The 12,058-nt window shown below is 43.3% G+C and overlaps 1 protein-coding gene across 1 annotated transcript in view; it reads right to left on the reverse strand.

The window, feature by feature from the left end:
- The window catches only part of CACNG3 (calcium voltage-gated channel auxiliary subunit gamma 3), a 244,065-nt gene that overhangs the window by 20,084 nt on the left and 211,923 nt on the right, over positions 1-12,058 (reverse strand). The window lies entirely within an intron of this gene.

Here is a 12,058-nt window from a genome sequence, read left to right on the forward strand (position 1 = left end):
TGTTATACCTATTGCAATGATGTCTCAGATACTGTTTTATTTTTTATATCAACATTCACACAGTGACCCATGTAGCTAAGTTGGTGGTGCTTAGTATGCCGAGAGATGCTATGCCATGCCAAAAGGAAAACAATTAAGTGATGGGTGGATACCTTGAATTAATTCCAGCTGCTGACAATTACTCTGGTCTGCAATCCATTCCATGGGTGGGAATGCTACTTAGGGCGATTGACAGTGGTTCAGACATTTTGCAAGCGTTACCTCGATCACCTTTTTGTGTTTGAAGTTACACCCTAAGTAGCCAAGAATCCCTTGCTCGTTCTGCCACAAGATCCAAGCTATACCTCACTGAGGAAGCCTAATAAGGCAAAAATCAAACTGGGGTTGCTCGAGCTCCCTTCCAAAGGAGACCTCACCTGGCGGTACAGGACGGATTATTCAGAGGGAGAAGCAGGGTCAGTAATGTGCATAAAGTGAGCTTCTGTCTAGCACAGAACAGTAGGTGAAAATTATGAGTTTGAGTGCTACCTAAAGAAACTGCCTGTTCTATAGACATTTTCAATCATTCCTCCCATCACATTTTGTGTGTTTGATGCTATGCCAAAAGGCATTATCTTGAATGGCTTAATCCTTCCAAGGCTATAGGAGCTGCAAAGTGGCTCAGCTAAGGATGATTTTATGCTGACCACAAACCAACTTAAAAAAATACCATTACCCCAAAAGCAAGGTAACTACTTTTGTTTGGTAAGCGACTTCCATTTCATTTACGGGCCCTGACATCCAGTTGAATCCATTTAGCAACTCTACTCAAGTATATCATATGCACACAATTTGCTCTACATCATCTTCACTCATCCCTCACTCTAATTGGAACCCTATCCTGCTTGATGGACCTGGCCATCTACCATAAGAAGCACAGGGTTCCCGGTATGTGAGTACTACTGTAACCTTCCAAACCGCCGGACACAGTACCACTACATCTTTATCATCACATTCCACCACACTTTATTCTAAATAGTCTGATCTTCCATCCTAATTCCTAGAGATATACAGCTTGATATTATTACATCTTCCTGCAACTTTGGCTTGCTGTTAACAATATCCTACCAACTATATTGCCTGGTACTCAACCCCCTAATAACCACATACAGTGATAATCGAACACTATCTTTTTCTCCAAGCATTGACTTGTGCACATTGTGTCTCATAAGTGTCACACCCACTACTGCCACTCTTTCCTCACTGTCTACACCACCCTTTTCATCTTAACTTTCTTTTTATCTCCTCCCACCCAAGTGAAATGCTGCTTACGTCCACACTTTGACCTCGCTTTACCTATTCCAGGGTATGTGGAGAAGTGTGGCTCACTGGTTAGAGCAGGCAGACCCTGAAGCAGAGTTCAGACCCGGGACCAGGGTTCAATTCCCGACGCGGCAGAGTCTTGAGCTCAAATGTCCATGGACTCGAAAATTCTCGCTTCGGTGCCTGACCTAATCATGGGTTCACACTCTGCAACTCTGGGCATTAAGCTTGCTTAATCTCCACAACGGCCCCCCCCCGCGGCGGGATGCCTGTCTTTCACCTTGGGGATGCCCTGTAGGGGCTATCTCACAGGTAAAGCCAGGACGGGTTCCCAAGGCAAGCGTGGAGATACCCCTTCGGGGGTTGATTCAGGCGCTATATAAGAAACATAATAATAATAATGTGTTGATTTAAAATGCATTAAAAGGCCACATCTGTAAAACCACAATCAATCTATCATTCATACAGTCCTCACCCAATCTATTGGAAAGAGTTCTGCAAACCTTACCCTTCCATTTAGCTTAACCTCTACCAACCACACCCACCCACTTGAAGGACTGCACACTTTACTGTTGGCAAGTATCTCATCCAGAGTGGCATATCCAATGACCTATAACCTTTTCAGTATCCTATGATTATTTATGTGTGCTATTATAGCATTAAAGCCCACTACTGAGGTCAACATCGATTGTTAAAAGCCCTGAACCTGAGTCATAGGACCGTGCTGCATGAAGGAAGGCTATAGGCTTTTAGGCTATCGGACCAACTGAGGGTAGCATGTTCTAAACTAAAAATGGAAAAAGAGAAAGACAAACATTGAAATGTGGGAGCAGAGGGCCTGTACCACCCATTATTCGCTCCGAGCCAGTCCAGTGTCTTCAGTGGATCAGTCGACATTCCATTGTTCTTATAACTTATAAAGTGTCATCTAGTAAGAATCTAAAATTCCACCCCAAATCTTAGCATTTTAATGACTCCACAAGTTTCCATCTCAATTTATGTCCCCCTGATCCAGTGTGTAATACTGTTGTCTCTCTAAAACCACACATATTTTAGGTTTAATACATACTTCCAACCTCCAAAGTTCTTCTTTAAATTCACCCAGCTCAGCCCCCTCTTTCTGCCATTATAACCAGAGAGGAACTAGGCTATTTGTGTTTGAACTCAGAATGGCAGACTGCAAGGTGGCCTACAAACATGTTGCAAACTCCTCTTTCCACCTCTCCCATGGCTCCGATGGATCACTCTTATACTGAACAAAATTATGCATGGATTGTGGGATTCTGGTTGCAAACACGGACAATCAAAGCTAGTAGTCATCAACAGATGGGCTCCGAATAATGTTGTTGTACACACAAATGGACATTAGGTTCTCATGACATGCTAGAGCAATTATTAAGCACGCGGGGGGCAAAGTATGTCATTCCCTAGTAAGACAACGTCTAAATACACTCTTTGGATATGGCCTTGCCCTCGTCTGAACATTTTCAGGTTATTATGTTAACTTTTTACATTAATTTTTAATCTACGGTATTGGCAGATCTTCCTTCTTTGACTGTGCATGTATTCAAAGAAAGTGTAAAGCAGTAGTACTTACCTTAGTCCACAAAAAATTAAAAAGATAAGATTCATTGTTTGAGTGGAATTTCAGAAATCAAGATTTTGATGAACGTTTTGGCCATGAGGTTCAGTTCAGGATCAAGTGTTTATTTCTGAAGATCATACTATATTTATCATGCCAAGACATAGGTAGATCATGGCCGAGCATCTTCTAGATGTCGTTCAGGATTTAACATCAATTGGCAGCTTCGAGATTCGGCCTAGTATTCTTGCGGAGAACACATTTGAAAAAACACTAAATTCACTTGCTCTGATATACAGAGGATCACAATTTGTATCTGTTAAACTTGAGAAATTTAAGTGCAGGCATAATTCAGGGCTATCCATTCTCCAATTGGTTGACCGACTTTGGAGCTGATTCCCATCACGATTAGAACTCATGCGCCTAAACCTGGGATTAGAATTGAGTGCACGCTTCTCCTCTTTGATGAGGACATGTTGATTCTGCTTATCCAGACACCAGCCAAATTGACTTCTCTGAAATAAATTGAGTATTTCAGATCCTTTGCAGGATACAGAAATAATTGTACTACGTGCGGGTTCATGGCTTTATTTGCGGGAACGTTAGGTGAAGATGGCCATCAATGTAAATTTGGAAAACTAGGTCTTGAATCAAGTAATTAGAAATGGTTTTTACAGGAATGCCTCTGCTTTAGGAAGGCTAATCTGGGGCCTGTCATGGATACGTCCAGTTGAATATTACCCATCAGACAAGCTAAATCTCCCTTAGCGCACAATTATAAATATTAACATGATTTTGCGTTCACAAATGAGACACAATTAGTTGCTAATGTGGAAGGATAATTTGGTCATTTAGTTAAATATCAATCAATCGGTTCTTGTATAGCGCAGCTTATCACGCGTGAGGGTATCCATGTGCCGGGCTGCGGGTCTCAGTCGAAGAGCCAGGTCTTGGGTCCCTTCCTGAAATCTGTCATTGATGGGGACGTTCAAAGGTAGAGAGGATGGGCGTTCCGGGATTTGGCGGCGTTTAAACAAATAAACAAGCATGATATCCTTCGCGGAGGGTCACCTTTTAGATAAATATATTACAGAGATAAAAAAAGAGCTGGGCATTTTAAAAAGAATATAACATACATTTACTGAAGTAGGATTATACAACAACTTTCTGAACATGAGATATGGTTTTTAATGAAAAGACTCTTCCAAAAGATTTAAAGCTGCCCTATTTATACCCCATGGATTTATCTCGATCCAATGATTTGCACAGAGGAGAAATACTACTGAGTGACAATGATTCTCTGGTACTTGCTAAATTGCTTAATAGCAGTAAATTTCCATTTTTGCAAATGAATAAACATCTCTGAATTACAGGATCTAATGCTGCTGTTAAGTAATACTGCAACTCGGTGTTAGAGTTGGCTTCTCAAACTCTTTGTAATGTCTTATTTACCGTGCAACCAATCAGAAGGGACCTGGTGTGATATACCACCCCTCTAGCTTCAGTCCTCATAATATGCTAGGCAGCCCAGGATATTGATAGCTCTTGATTACCTCTGTCACTTGATATCTTTCATTCACTATGGCCACAAAATAAAATGAGGTCTGGTGACCTCCATCATCACACTCTGCCTTAATTTTAAAATACATTTTCAAAAAGCTGCTCTTTCTAGCACATGTATTTGCTTTAAGAGCTTCTAATAAGCACACTCTGCACCATCCATTATTAACCGCTTCGCCGCGGCGGACATTCCACTGCGGTATGGGCGGATTTGACGCATGCGCCTGGCCGTCCGACGCACACCCCCACCGTGACGTCGGATGGCCGGGTGGGCATCCGACACATGAAAGGGGTTGAAGGCAAAATATTAACTTCATATACAGCCTTTGGGCAGGCAATATGTTGTTGCTCCAAACAGCATTACAATGCCCAAGGAAATTGAGAAAACTGAGGTTCAATGCTTCTTGGCATGCAGATTCCAATGTACAGTTTTGGTAAAGGTTTCACCTAGAGAATTATGTTTAATTTTTGCAGTTGCACTATTAAGAATAGAGGAGAAGTTTCAATGTTCCTCCTTCTGAGATCTGTAAGTGTTGTCTTGGGTGACTGTCCTTAAAGACCATGCAGAAGGGCGGGAGGTGTCTTTGCTGGAAATATCACAGAAGCTGACCGGAAGGCTTACCTCCGTGCCCATCGCTTGCTAGGGTTTCAAGTTTGATTTTCTCTTCTTCCCTATAGGATTTCCTTCTCTATTTTGTGGTCAGTAGCTAATATGTTTTCCTTTTACTTTGGAGCACACATTCCTAATTCTTTTAATTGTGTTGTATTGTATTGCAGCATTTATGTAGGGCTTTGTACCCTTATGTGGGGCGCTAAAGCGCTTGCCTCCACGGGTAGCACGCTACATTATGTATGATGGGTGGTTGGAAGTGTGTTGTCTTTGCTTTGATCCTATGTGGGAAGTGTTTCCATGTTGTGCGTAATGACCACAGAGGTGCAGTTTTCGTATTATGAGACACAGCGCTTAGCTGTGTGGTGGTTGATGATGCATGAGAGATAGACACGCAGTTTATGAATGAATGAATGAATGAGCTTATAGAGCTCTGGACGCACCCTCGAAGGGGCATCTCCACGCTGTGAACGGAGGTATGAAGGCTAGAAAAGGGAATCAATTGTTGAAGAGTTCAGCTTTCAAGAGTTTCTTGAACATAAGGAAATTAGAGCACTTACGTAAGCGGATAGGGAGTGAGTTCCAATATCGTGGCGCAAGGTAGGAGAAAGTTTTGCCACCAGAGCGGAGTTCGTCAACCCGAGGGACCATAAGAAGGGCATTCTCCCCAGAGCGCAGTCATCTGCTCAGTAGGTAGCGAGTGAGTTTTTTCGCCAGATAAATAGGACCTCTGTCATTGAGGGCCATATGTATCAAGATACCAATTAGCGATTCTGTAATAGCGATTTTGACAAAATCGCTATTTCAGAATCGCTAATTGGTATGTATCAAGAAAATCACAATTTTTTAGCAATTTCTTGATATTCCTTAATTGCGAATTCGCAAATTGTGAATTCGCAATTAAGGAATACTTTCCCATTCATTTCTATGGGCCTCCTGGCCCATAGGAAGGAATGGGAATTTATTCTCAATTTGCGATTCGCAATTTGCTAATCGCAAATTGAGAATAATTTCAAGGGTGCAGGGGTGTCTAGAGGACACCCTGTTGCACCCCTGAAATATGCATGGGTGCACATGTGGCGCACATTCATGCCCTAAGGGCATGTATGTGCGTCACATGGCACTTTGAAAAATGCTGAAATGTGCATTTTTCAAGGAAATCGCAACTTACCACCAACTACCACCAACTAGAAGTTGGTGGTTATTTGCGATTCCTTAAGGGCATTTTGGAATTTTTTTTTGCTTAATACATTGCATTTAAGGAATCGCAAAATTTGCGATTCCTTAAATGCAATCGTAAAATAAGGAATCGGAAATTTTGCGATTCCTTATTTTGCACCCAAATTCTTTCATACATACCATTTTGTGAAAATTAGTTCGCAAACGCCGAAATTCTGTGAATTTCGGCGTTTGCGAACCCATTTGGCCTTGATACATGTGGCCATAAGTGCTTTATAGACCAAGCAGCAGACTTTAAACGTAATTCTTTTACGAATGGGGAGTCAGTGGAGACGTCTCAACAACGGGAGAGAAGCTATTCTAGGGGGCATATTGAGGACCAGTCGCGCTGCCTTGTGCTGCACCACTTGCATCCTGTTCAGCACTGCTTCATTTGCTGCTGTTAGAAGGGCATTGCAGTAGTCAAGACGACTGATTACTATGGATTGAATCAGGGTCTTATGTACGGATTAAGGGAAGAGATGGAACACTCTCCGTAGGAGCCTCAGTGTGATATAGATGGACTCCCAAGTTCTTTGCCATCGTTGTAGGGATAGGGGCAAGGCCTAACTCTGACGTCCACCAATCAGGGGACCACAGTGTTTGTGAATTTCCGAACATTAAAATTTCGGTTTTATCGGCATTAAGCTGGAGACAATTTTTTATCAACCAGCCAGAAATTGCTTGCATACCTTCAGCAAATGATACTCACTGCGCTCTCCGCTTTGAGCAGCTCTGCATATGCTTTATGGAATTTCATATTGTCATAGTTCACGTACAGGCACATGCATCAAGGTAGGATTTTGCGAGTCCTTAATTGCGATAATTAAGGAATCGCAATTTAGGACTCGCAAAATCCTATGCATGTAGGAATCGCTGTAAAAATAGCGATTCCTACACATTCTTTTTTTGCGACTCGCAAATTGCGAGTCCCAAATAAGGAATGGCTTCCCATTCATTCCTATGGGCTTATAGGCCCATAGGAATGAATGGAAAATTGCATGCGCAATTTGCAAGTACCAATAGGTCCTCGCAAATTGCTCATTCAATTTTAGGGTGCAAGGGTGTCAAAAGGACACCCTGTTGCAACCCTAAAATTGATCTGTGCACATATGTTGCGCACCCTCATGCCCTAAAGGCATGTGTGTGCTCAACATGAAACTTTGAAAAATGCACAAAAGTGCATTTTTCTCAGTGTTTGCAAATTACCATGAAGTTCAACTTCACTGTAATTTGCTCCCCCTATTAGTGAAATCGCTATTTTTTTTACTTTAATGCATTGCATTTAAGGAATCTCAATTTGCGATTCCTTAAATGCAATCGCAATTTAAGTAATCACAATTTAGAGATTCCTTAAATTGCGATTTTTGCATTTGGGATGATGCATCCCAAATGCAAAAATACCGGTTGGAAAGGGGGCAGATTCTGAGAATCTGCCCGTTTGCGACCGGTTTTTCTTTTGATGCCTGTGCCTGTTACTTGGTTACTTCACTGGGGGTAACTGCTGGTTGATATTTGGTACCACCACACCACACCCTTCCCTCCAACCCAACTCTTCCTAAGATTAAACCTTGACACTGGCCAGATCCTGCAAAGAATGACAGAACGGTTCTTTAACCCCTCCCCTGCTGGTGACGGAACCACTCCGTCATCAGCCGCGGTCGCGCTTTGCTGATGACGGAGCGGTTCCGTCACGGCCCGCTCGGCACGCCTGCGGATTCCGCGCCTGCGCTGACATTCCATTGAGCGGTCGGGGCCGTGACGGAACCGCTCCGTCATGAGCACAGCGCGACCGCGGCTGTTGACTGAGCAGTTCCGTCAGCAGCATGGGCGTGCCGCGCAGCCCCCCGCCCCCTTAGCACTGCAGCGGAATAGCCGCCGCAGCGAAGGGGTTAAACAAATCTTTGGTTTGCCTTGAGGTGACTGATTGCCTTGACCAGCCTGTTGTGGGAGGTTAGCAGTAATAGCACATACAACTTCTCTTTCCATTCTCCCCGCTTCAGCCTGCCAGGTTGATTTTTTATACCCCCTCCTGCTACCTTTCTCCAAACCATTTCCTTTGCATCTCCTCCCACCAAAAACATGCATTGCAAGTTCTCCTCACAGCCTTGGGTAGCCTGTCATCCTTCCCGCATCGTTTGCTGCTGAAATACACACCTGCCACCGAATCCATCATTTGACAGAGATCTGCCCCTTTCAGCAAAATGCAAATGCGTTTCCATCACAAGTTGTTCAAAAGTTGAAAAATGCTCTTGATGAATCTCGCCTTTCAAAGTATCCATGTGAAAACTGAGATAAATGGGCCTGTCCTCGTGGGAAGCATCAGACAACACTCAGAGGCGTGGACAGTTTAAATCATCCCTGGAAGAAACACAAGACAGCAGCAGAGGGGGAGGGAATGTGATGTTATGTTGTTATTTTAGGCTGATTTGTAGTCCATACACGGCACATCCCATGGGCCTGGCTGGGCAGTGATACTGTTTCATTCTTCCATGCCCCTTTTAATTACCACACTAATCTGTTTTAAATAGTGTGCTACAACGCGCCTCTCGTGAATCTTTTCAAAGGGTTCCTGCGTAATTTGTTTGTTTAATAATTGATCCAGGTCACAAGCCTATCAGCCAGGACACAGTACAGCATTCCGGTCCTTGGTTTCATTTAAAACCTCATGCATTTTGGGGGATGTAGTCCTAGCTCACTTCTGTTTAACTAGCACTCCTGTCAGAATTGGACTAGAGCACTGCATCCAGTGGCGGCTGGCATCTATGCGAAGGGGGGCACACAAGTGAAAATAATATTAAAAAAACAATGTATCTGAAGACGATCACGACGTCCCCTGCTCCAGGCCTCTTCTTACAGGAACTGGGTGCTGCAACTCCCTTGACCAATCCTGGAGCAGCTCTCATGCAGCGTGAGAGCAGGGCCCTGATTGGATGGAGCTGCCTCACTCGTCACTCCACAGCGTCCTGGATGCCTACACTTGCCCTAGCCCAGCTGTCACAAGTGCAGATGTGTGGCTGGCTGTCGCAAAACAGCCGGCCAAAAAGACATGCAGGGCCCGATTCACAGAACTAACTTAAGACAAAATCCTAAACTTACTACTTTTGGTATTCACAGAAGTTAGGATTTTGTCTTAAGTTTGTCTTAAGACAGACTTAAGACAAACTTAAGTTAGGATTTTGTCTTAAGTCTGTCTTAAGACAAACTTAAGACAAAATCCTAATTTCTGTGAATACCAAAAGTAGTAAGTTTAGGATTTTGTCTTAAGTTAAGTTCTGTGATTCGGGTCCTCACACTTTAAACAGTGCATATACAGTTCACCTCCTCCCTGCTGCTGTAACTCAGCAGCTGGCTCAACCCCCGTCCTGATGATCTGTTTGGGACGGGAAATGAAAAACAAAATGGTAATAAATTACCTTTTTATTTATGAACCCTGCAGTTTTGGGGGGGTTTTAAGTGGTGCGACGCTCCTCCGCTTCAACGGAGGCACCACCCCTGACTGCATCATTGGTGACAAGGAGTCACGTGCCAACCATGTAAATGTTGCACCAATATTGATGATGCAAAAGGTGATCCATATAAAAGCCATCACCCAACGAGCCAATAGGCTGTCACCGAACTCAAGCATCTGTACTGGCACAGAATGATGCCAGGAGCTGCTTCGATCCCCAGAGGACTCGTCACTCAACTCAAACACTCTACTTGTGAATGACCTTGACTCAGCCCTACCAGACTTTCAGACACCAGCTAGACTTGAGGCTGATGCTGCCTCGGTCCTACGGGGCTTTGAGAGGTTTGTATGACTGCTCCTACCAGTGCTTAATTTGTGCTGGTGTTTTCAGGCACTCAGCACAGGCACTTATTTGTAAACACCAGCACATTTGTTTGAGAATACACCATATGGTGGCGCTGTGTGTGCACTTTTAAGGAAAGTTCATTAGGGGTGCATTTAACTTTTTAATATATCTAAAAAAAAGTGAAAGCACTCAGCCATAAACCTGAAGTTCGAAGTGACATTTGGGTTGTGTCATATGCAGTGGGCCTGTGTTAAATAATTTGGGCCCTGGAACTTACTGTTTTTTTTTTTTTTACAAATTAAGCACTGGGCCATCTACCCCTTTAATGCTTTTCATAGTTAAATATGACCTTTTATGGGTACAGAGGTGAGTCTAGCATGTAACTGATCCTGTCCAGCCATTACAAGGGCACTGGTTTGACATGTAACTGACTAAAAGCAAACCAGCCAACCTTCTGTAGGGATCCCAGCAGTGCCTCCATTAGCATCTCTTTCAGCTACCTCCCCTCACGCACTTCAGCGTGTGCCAGCCTACCGTTCAACTAAGAGGCTCATTATTGGAAGGGGTGTTTGCATGTTGTGATGGAAGCCACCCTGCTGGGTAGACATTGATGCGTTTTAGAAATTTAACACACACAGAATAAATGAAGCATTGCTTTGTGCTCCCTTCACAGGGGTTTCTTTTCAGAGGGGAGTGTTGAATAAACATTGGCTTTTCAGAGTGATGTTAACCCATGACTTGCCGGGAAGAACTTTCCTCTACAAATCATAGTAAGACAGAAAAAGACACAAAAACAAACAGGGACGTTGTAGGTAGGTGAAAATGTCAGTTAACCACATCCGTGCGGGTACGATTTACCGCCGGGTGCTGAGCCCTAACGAAAACGGGTGTGGTCATCACGGAACGGTTCCGTCATTAGCACAGCTCAACCGAAGCTCATGACGGAGCATCGAAAGGGCTAAAACATACCGTTGTAAACAACAACAAAAAACGGAAATTCACCAGTCATAGTTATCTGAATTAACTCCAACTCATATCCAGTATGTATGGTATGTGTAGCTGTACTAAATAAACATGAAAGAGAGCTTCCCCAAAGGATAAAGGACCAAGCAACGAAAATCAACCAAAAACACCCACAGAACAGCTGAAATATTTTAGAAAATGTATTTTCAGTCAATCGTTTTTGTTAAAATTATTTAGCCCAAGATTAATAAAGGTCAGCTTCTAATATACAAAAACTCATTGGATTATGAAATCATAAAGATAGCATCAGCCCAAGTACAATTAGAACAATAAAAACAAGACACACCGTTCATTCATCCTATCAATCATGCACACACTCTCTAACAGACAAACCATATATTCACACTCAATTAAAGCATCACAAACGGCATACAATAGGAGAAAAAGCGCTTTTTTCTCCTATTGTATGCCGTTTGTGATGTCAAAAACGATTGACTGAAAATACATTTTCTAAAATATTTCTGCTGTTCTGTGGGTGTTTTTGGTTGATTTTCATTGCATGGTCCTTTATCCTTTGGGGAAGCTCTCTTTCATGGGAGCTTCCTCATTTATAGTTATAGTTAGGATCTAGTTATCATAGGAAGACTGTTTTTTGGTTTGTTAACCCGTTTACAGCGACAGACATTCCGCCGCGGTGTGGGCATTTGACGCAATGCGTTGGCCGTTGGCCGTTGGTCGTGCGCAGCACCTGGGATGTAGTGTTCGCGTCGGCCAACGGCCAATGCAAGCACACAACGGGTTAATAACCTTGGTGCTGTTTGATGAATCCTAACGAAACTGTAGGTAGGTGAAAATGTCAGTTAACCACATCCGTGCGGGTACGATTTACCGCTGAGTGCTGAGCCCTAACGAAAACGGGTGTGGTCATCACGGAACGGTTCCGTCATTAGCACAGCTCAACCGATGCTCATGACGGAGCATCGAAAGGGCTAAAACATACCGTTGTAAACAACAACAGAAAACTGA

Source organism: Lissotriton vulgaris, chromosome 10, assembly GCF_964263255.1.
Source record: "Lissotriton vulgaris chromosome 10, aLisVul1.2, whole genome shotgun sequence".
Lineage (NCBI taxonomy): Eukaryota > Metazoa > Chordata > Amphibia > Caudata > Salamandridae > Lissotriton > Lissotriton vulgaris.